Raw genomic sequence first — 9,362 nt, forward strand, 5'->3', positions numbered from 1 at the left:
CCAGTAAAAACCTTTATACCTTTCCACACCATCGTGCATTCACTATATGTCTCTGATTTTATGGAGGCACTATTTTAGAAATGTTTTAGGGTTTAAAAAAATTATTGGGGCTATTTTTTATATCCCTTTGCTTGTAAAGCCAGGTTCTTTTAGTGCCAAGAGCCCAGCTGTGCAGAGAGAGAATGGAAAATTAAAAGAATACAGGGTCAGATCCTCAGCTGGTGTAAATGAGCTTAGCTCCAATCAAGTCAGGGCAGCTATTCTGATTTACACAAGGTGGGGATCTGGCTCGCAGTTTAGCAAACTATAAAAAGGATCTAAAATAGCGTTTCCACCCCCGATAATGTTGTGATTTTCAGATCTGATCTCAAAGGCTCTAACAGAGCTAGCAGCAGCTCTTGTCCAGAGCCAATCGGGGGGGGCAGGAGAGCCATTTGGCCTGTGCCTCAAGCTCAAAGAGGGCCTCGGATTTAGACACTTGTTCATTTTTTGACATTTGATAAGTTTCACAACTTGTTTTTATGCGCATCCCATTTGCACAGAAAAAGGCTAGAAAACCATTTCTTAAATAAAAAAATATTCAAATTATGTCTCACTCTTTTTTTGGTGCCTTATTTTGTTTTCATGTGTCGTCATTTTTTATTTTTATTATGGCTAGGGGCCGCAAAAGCTGGAAGTGGCCCAGGCCTTTTTTGGACCTCTGAGAAGGCCTGCTCTTGTCCGCCTATGAAACTGAGATTCCTTCATTTCTAGGTATACTAATCTTCTTTTTCTAGACCTATTTGATCACAAGATACCAAACCTTAAGTCTATTACTGGCACAGGCCTGTATATAACTTGTCCTCTTCCCGTGACCACAGTGATTCTTCCATTGAAAGGAAAGCAGAACTCATTGCTTTTGCTGGTTCCTATTTATGTATTTATTTATTTTTAAAGGCATCTGTTTGAAGCTGCTCAGAGGTTAGAGATAATCCCAGCAGAGACAGATTAGCAGGCAGAGCACAAGTGTGAAGGTCAAAGGTGTATGAATAATGTTAATTATCAAATGTCTCTCCAATTTATCAAATGGGCATCACAACCAAATATGTGTGTGTGGCGGGGGGAGGTGTATTAGGAGTGTCAACAACTTGGCCAACGGCCCAGATTCAGCTTCTGTGATGCATCTGTGTGGCTCACATGACATATTCACATTCTAAGGCATCTAAGGTCTTACTTACAAAATAAGTTTCTAGTTTTTGTGGTTATGAAGATACCCTTCCAAACAGGGCCCAATTGTAACTGATTCAATTATGTCTTCCTGAGTTTGCAGACAGCCTGAAACAATGTTTCAGAGAGGTGTGAATTCTTCCACCCCTCATCAATATCTTTGCCATGTTAGTGCGAAAGCCTAACAATGGTCACTTGAATGTTAGCATTAGCTATTTCATTGCTGATGGTTGTTATGGAAGGGGTTGGGAGTGGAGCCCCTAGGGCTGGGAACTAGGAGTTACTGCAGGGAAGGAGATACAGAAACAGGGAAAGAGATGAGCCGTAAAGGGACAGAGAAGAAGGGAAAGGAGGATGAGGAGGGAAGAAGAACAAAGGACAGAAATTGTGGGAAAATATTCACTCTTTCAGGATCCACACTAAGTGACAATGAAGGGAAGCTCTTTCATCCCCCAATGACTCTTTTTGCCAATCTCTGAAACATACACACACAAACACCCCGCCGCCACCAGTTCTGTTATATCCTGTTAGAGAGACACCTGAGCAGAGCTGAGTACGGTGTTGCAAAGGAAGGGCAAATCACTGATTTACATAGTGGCATAATATTTTCAGTATTGTTCTCCAGCCCATTTCTTAGATATAGTTCAATCTTCTGTGAATCCACTCAAAACTTTGTGACTAACCTCATCTTCCACTGCCATCAGTCCCTGCCTTCTAGAAATATTTCAATATTCTGCTTTTCCAGAGCAAGTCACCCTACTCTATAAGCCCCAGCACAGCTCTGACCCTGCCTCCATTTCTGCTCGTTTCTACCTACTTGCTCTCTCACTCTCTCTGTTTCCCAAGTCTCAATCCCAGCCAGTTTATTTGGATCCTTCTCCCATTCTTAGCTTGGGACCTGCTCTCTCACTGCTCCCTGTGCTCCAGACAGTTTCCTTCTCCTTCTAAAGTTAGAGGTGGGCCTCAATCCTGATGTTCCAATCCGGACCTAAGCATTCCTACGGTAGAAATTAGGGTGTTCAGACCCAGGGTTTTGGGTCCACCTTATTCTCAGAGTCAAGAGACAAATATGAAGCTCAGGCTCTGATTGAGGGGTTTGGGATTCAGTGTACTGGTTAGAACCCAGCTATGCTTGGAACCCAATCCCTTTGCTGAGCTTTGCAGCACCAAGGCGGTCTACTGCAAGCTCTGTGCCTCCTCGTGTAAGCATCAGAATTAGAAGGCCTAAAGGGAACAGAGCTCTATGCTCCAATTATAGGAGAAAGGGAAATATCTAGTTGCTATCAAGTAGAATTTATGTAAATTAAGCTTTGTCTTCCTGGTAGTTCTGTATAATGTTTTATGTTGCATGACATGTCGTTTTTACTTTCTGTTCTTGGCAATAGTATAATACTTGTGGTGTAATTGTATACCTGAAAGGACATATAAAGAACAGGCCATCGCTAAACATTTAAGTCTGTTGATATGGGTTGCATTTTGTAATAATTTATGAATTCTGTATATTGACTTGGTTATTGGGTTGTTTATTGTATGAATATGTTGGCTTAGCTTAGTAGCAGGATGTTGTGGAAATAAGCCAGAAGCAGGGCCGGCTCTAGGATTTTTGCCGCCCAAAGCAAAAACAATTTTGGCCACCCCCCCCCATTCTTTAATTAGCCCACCCCCGCCTCAACTCCGCTCCTTCCCCAAATCCCCAGCCCTGCCTCCTCCCCACAGGCTCTCAAGCCTAGGAGGGAGGGAGCGAGTGAGGGAGCGAGGGGGAGAAGCGGCGCCCATGCCGTGGCCACTCGGAGTCTCCCCCCCTCCCAGGTTTGAGAGCCTGGGAGGGAGGGGGAGCAGCGGCACACAAAGCGGCCGCTCAGGATCTCCCCCTCCCTCCCAGGTTTGAGAGCCTGGGAGGGAGGGGGAGCTGCGGCGCGCGAAACGGCCGCTCGGGATCTCCCCCTCCCTCCCAGGTTTCAGAGCCTGGAAGGGAGGGGGAGCAGCGGCGCGCGAAACGGCCGCTCGGGATCTCCTCCTCCCTCCCAGGTTTGAAAGCCTGGGAGGGAGGGGGAGACCCCGAGCCGCCTCGGCGCGCGAAACAGCTGATTCGCGCGCCGCTGCTCCCCTTCCCTCCCAGGCTTGAGAGCCTGGGAGGGAGGGCTAATAGTGGCGCGCGAATCAGCTGTTTCGCGCGCCGTGGCAGCAGCCACGGAGGTGAACTAGGGCAGCCGGGGCACATTTTTAGGGGCGGCATTCTGGCGCTGGCCATGCCGCCCCTAAAAATGTGCCACCCCAAGCACCCAGCTTGTTTTGCTGGTGCCTGGAGCTGGCCCTGGCCAGAAGGCAAGAAAATAGCTCCAGATAAGACACCTCTGGGTAAACACTTTGGGGAGGATGGCATATTGAGATAATGCCTGAGCTAACTGTGAGGATGTTACTTCCTTGTTTTGCCAGTGCTGGCCACCGGCTGCTCAAGAGGACGATAAATAGTTAAAAAGACATACTCTGTCCAGCAGAAGTTGTTGTTTGGGAGAAACAGACTGACCCCCACAGACACCCTAGCTCTTCCTAGGCTTCCCTCACAGGGTGGAAGGGCTTAGGTAAAATAGATATGTGTGCAGACCTTTTGTTGTTTTCAAAATCCTTTTTCTCTTATGTTACGCTTTGTTCCTATGGTAAGATTTGAACAATATTGTGGTTTGAGAAGGCTGTTTTGGGTCACTATATTTACTACTTGTCACAAAATCCCAAAGGGAAGAACTGTAGGTACCATGCCAAGATGGACAAGCACAGATGTGAAGCCTGAAACCTGTTTCTAACCCTGTGGCCTGGAATCTGGTCTAAGAGTGGGAGAATCTCAAAATTACACCCCAGGAAAGATAAACACACAATGCTTGGACCACAGGGGTGCACTCAAAGACCAGAGAGGGGTCGGAGGCGCACCCAGCCCTGTAACCATGACATATGTCATGTAATCATATATAGGAAAACATATATAAACAGCAATCCATAGCTAAACATTTAAGTCCATGGTTATGTTTGTTACAGCCTTACTGTGTGACACTCTATAAACAATGCACCATCATCATCTCTGGAGGCAGAGACCAGTGCTTCAGCATGCCATAGAATGCAGGTTTCACCCTATTGGAAAGAATGAGGTGAAGAAAATGTTCTCTGTTTTGCTTAGTCTGGCCTTAGGCTATGTTTGTGAGGATGAATCCTCTTTCATTCCAAAGTTCCTCATAAATCAGCAGGATGACAAGCCTCATGGGATATGTGGAAGTTGCTGCTGCTGCTGCCACCTTTACCTTTTGTTACATTTTACAGGCCATTTGAGCCTAATGGGTGCATGCTTCCCTCATTGCCTGCAAAGACACTGGCTGTAGCTACTCAATTTTCTGTGTTCTGCATAGTCTGGGGACAAAGAGAGAAACCACCACGTAGTGGAGATAAGGATCATTTGGCCAATTGTTTTTTTCCTGTTAAAATAGTCAAGGTGCTGTCAGGAACTTTAGGATTGAAATTTAGTTTATAAAAAAGAAAGACGAGAGTTAAAAAATGTTTCCATGAAATGTTTTAAAAAATCAGTGAACAATTATTTAAACATTCCCTACACTGTTGAGAGCTCAGGGACTTTTATTTGTGCTAGTGAACTGTCTGCCTGTCTAACCTGTCAACTACCATGTCTGTCTGTCTAATAATCTGCCTGTCTCTTTAGGCATTATGTTCCTCATGTGGACATTTGATTTGCTGGAGAACTAGATAGTGAAAATGACTAGAAACAGAAAATGAAACTGACTAAACAGAGACAAGTGCAGACAGGAAAGGAACAGCATCAATGGTGAGAAGTAAACTAGATTTGAATGTATTTGAGGCAGTATCTGTTTTAAAATACAGTTTTTCTAATTTACACTGTTACTAATAACACAGGTGAGGATATTTACATGCAGATTGTACATGTATGTGCATGTATTTATACCCTCTCAAATGAACTCACACAGAAAAATGATAAAAGACAAAAACACCTATTCAATGGGTGAACTTTTCAAAAAGCGATCACTCCAGACCTGACCTCTCAATCCCTGTGCTCAAAGGAAACCTGCATAACACCTTCAAAAGATCAGCCTGGGAACTTAAATTCATAACTCTGTTTGAAACTGAAAACCATGGGTTTAACAGAGACTCTGTTTTTATGGCTCATTACAACAATTTGTAACACATCTTACTGCCTGTTAACCCTTAATTGCCCACTTCATTTTAGTGGACTCCTACAGCATGTGTGTGTGTGACAGGATCCCTGGGGTGCAATGTGGAACTCGGGTACCACTCTGCCCCCTTAACTCTCCAGCTTGGGCTGTCTCTCACAGTGCTTTGCTAGTCACAAACATCAAACCCCTCCAGGTGCTATTATCACTCTGCACAACAGCATGTGGAGCCCCATACCCAGTTAGATTGCATGACTGCTCCCTGAATCACTCACAAATCACACGAGGAAGGCACCAGCAAATCTCCCAAGCCCCCAACCTTGGACCTCAGAACTGTACCATCTTGCCCAGGTCAGAAGTTCATTACCCAGTCTGCCCCCCCCCCACCCCCGATGTAGAGAGGGCACACACAAGCCTTTATAAACTGAGCAGAGATTTCCCAAGCACTTCAAGCAAAACACACTGTTTTAGGTAAAATATAAAACAGAATTATTAACTACAGGAAGATAGATTTTAAGTGATTATAAGTGGTAAGCATAAAAGGTCAGATATAGTTACCAAAGAAAATAAAAGGTAAGTGCACAATCTAAATCTTAAACCTTATTACACTAGGCAGTATTTGGATCAAACAGTTTTCTCACCTCACTGGATGTTGCAGATAGTTTCTAGTTCTTAATACACAGGCTTCCCCTATAAACCTGGGATTAGTCTCTTCAATTCAAGTCTTTGTCTTCCCATAGGGTTGCCCCTGGCCGTAACTATGCCTAGGAGCCAGAGGGATGTGTCGCCACTTCCCAGTAGCTACTTGAGGTAAGCGCCACCCGGAGCCTGCATGCCTTCCGCCCCTCAACCTCCTGCCCCAGCCCTGAGCCCCCTCCGGCACCCAAACTCACTCCTGGAGCCCGCAACCCCTTCCCACACCCCAACCCCCTGCCCCAGCCCTGAGCCTCCTCCCACACCCAAACTCCCTCCCGGAGCCCAAACCCCTCATCCCCTCCCGCACCCCAACCCCTTGCCTCAGCCCAGATCCCCTTCCCACACTCTGAACCTCACCCTCCAGGCCGGAGCTCCCTCCTGCACCCCAAACCTCTCATCGCCGGCCCCACACCCCCAGCCGAGGCCCTCACCCTCTCCCGCCAGGGCCGGTTCCAGGCACCAGCGGAGGAAGCACGTGCCTAGGGCGGCACATGCTAAGGGGCGGCATTCCGTCCATTCTTGGGGCAGCACAGTCCAAGCGGCTTTTTTTTTGCTTCCGGCAGTCTGAGTGGCTTTTTTTTTTTTTTTTTACTTGGGGCGGCAAAAATGGTAGAGCTGGCCCTGCCTCCTGCACCCCAACTCTGCTCCAGCCCAGTGAAAATGAGCGAGTAAGGATGGGGGAGAGCGAGCGACGGAGGGAGGGGAAATGGAGTGAGCAAGGGCAGGGCCTTGGAGAAGGGGTGGAGTAGGGGCAGGGCAAGGTTGTTCGGTTTTCTGCGATTAGAAAATTGGCAACCCTATTTTCCAAGTATTCTTGTTGCTTCCAGTGTAGGTAGGGGAGGAGAAAGGCCAAAGCATGATGCCACTGTCCCCTCTTTTGTATCCTCAGTCCATGTTCCTGGAAGACACTAGCCCAAGCATGCCTCGTGGGCCTTGCTGAATCATAGGGTTGAGCAGTCTCCCTGGTGTGGTCTTGTACAATTGAGTCATAGAGTTGAGCAGTCTCCATTATGTGGTGTTTGCAGAATTGTCATTGAATTGTAAATCCCTTGTTTACTATTCATTCCCCTGCTGGTCAATGGCTGGTGATGATCGTTCAACGCCCGCCCAGGTATTGGTCACCTCCTTTGTCGTGGTCACTGGCTAGCTTTGGGTGACTTCCAGACTCTCAGCAGATTTCACTAACAGTCATACAGCAAAATCTCATAACTTCTTACACACTAATGATATACATATTTTGACAGAACAAAGGGTTTCAGCAGATCATGACCTTTCATATGATATCCTACATACCATGCTTTGTATGAAATATGTCATAATTCTATGACAGGGATGAACAGGAGGGTTCCAGGGTGCTGTTTTGTGGTACAGAGTACCACAGTGTGAACCCCTTATGTTTAACAATAGGTCCCACCTTGTATTTAGCTTACACACTCTTGTTACCTTCTCCAGATCTGAGGAAGAGCTCTGAGAGACATAAAAATTTGTATCTATCACAACCAATAGTTGGTCTAATAAAAGATATTACTTCACCTACTTGTCTCTCTCATGTATTTAGATGTGCATGCAGAGCCAGGTAGTGAATCCATCCAGACAAGAGACTCAATTACTTGATAGATCAAAAACACTAGAGTTGATGTGGACTTTGAGCTCCAAAACCACAGCCTTCTTCTAGGACCAAGCAGGTCAGACAATATCTCTTGAGTGTCCCATATGATTGTTCCAGAGTTTCCCTCTATTTATCAGATGCGGTTATGCCTGTATGTGCATGTATAGATTTTCTCTGTGGAAGGAGCTGTTAGAATTATATAAGCATTTAAAATGTTGCTTGATTTTATGTAATCATAAAACATTTCAGTGCCTTTTAAATTGGTCAATTTTCTACTAAATAATTTAAAAATGAACATGTTCTATCCCCTTTGATTTTTTCCTCTATTTCTTTTCCCACTTCTTTAATTTTATTTCCACTTTCCTTTTAATTAATATCTTGGTGAATTTTTCTGCTAACTTTTTAAGTGTCTGTTTCCCCTTATTGTTGTTTTTTCTTTAATGTTTATTTTTATTCTCTCTCCCTCCTCCCTTTCTTTTCTTGTATTCAGAAATCCCTCAAGATCACAGTACCTTAGCCATATATCAGCTTCTTTGTCCAGTGTCATCTCTGAAAACTAGATGCCAGTGTTCCCCACAACAATCATGTTGCCGAGAGCCCAGTGAGGGTTCATTGAACTGTATGAGTAGGGGTGCGGAACTGGTGCTCAGGTGGGCATAGAAAAAGTAGCTGGTGTGGTATGACTTAGTTGGGTATGTAAATGTGGGGAAACAAGTTCATGTTCTGGAAGGGGATAAGAAGTATAGGGTATTGCTGAACAGCTGCACTTTTGATCACCTGCAACCCTGACCCCATTTAAAAATTTGTGTGTGTGATTTTTTTTTCTGGTTTTTAAGTAGAAGGTATTGAGGGTGCATGGTCAGGACTCAAATTGACAGTGCGGAGGAAGCACTGGTATTCTCATTGGCCTGATATGTTCTCATTAACCCATTACGCAGCAGACAGACAAGCTATTGTATACTGGACCATCTGGAATTTCTCCACAGAGTTCTCCATCTCCCAGGTCCCAGCAGCTGCAGGAATGGAGCCATGTGCCATCTAGATAGTCTCCAATCGACAGGTGGATCGGAGTGCAACAGCTTCTTTTGGTTTAGCTACAGTGCTTAATTTGTGCCAGGGCTGAGCCCTGGCATTATGGGCAGCAGGTATCACAAGCTGGGGGAGGCTAAGCCTCCCCAAACAGCCCTGCATGGCCCTGCTCATGCTCTGCCCCCAGACCCTCTCCTGCTTCCTGCTGATGCTCTTCCCCTGTAGCCGGAGCTAGTGGGGGCCAGCCTGTTGCCAGGGGCTCCGGGTGGCTGGAGCCAGTGGTCACGTCGCCAGCCTGCCCGTCGCTGGGGACTGCACTGCCCGCCCAGTGTTCCAGGTCTTGGGGGGAGGGAGCCACACTGCCTGCCCAGCACTCCAGGCCTGGGGGCCACGCTGCCTGCCTGCCCATATGGTGCTCCAGCCTGGGCTGGAGGCGCTTGGATGGCCCGAGGCTGGGGTGGAGGAAACGGGGAAGGAGGGGCGAGGTCTTGGGCAGAAGGAGCAGGCTGGGCCAGGGGCTAGCCTCCCCCAGCTGGTGGTTCACCCGCTGCCCATGTCCGACACCTCTATGCTTGGCAGTTTGTAACCCCGCTTGCCGTGTCAGTTATGAAAGGGAAAAAATTGCTTGAGCCCTA

Source organism: Chrysemys picta, chromosome 4 (genome assembly GCF_011386835.1).
Source record: "Chrysemys picta bellii isolate R12L10 chromosome 4, ASM1138683v2, whole genome shotgun sequence".
In the NCBI taxonomy this organism is placed as follows: Eukaryota; Metazoa; Chordata; order Testudines; family Emydidae; genus Chrysemys; species Chrysemys picta.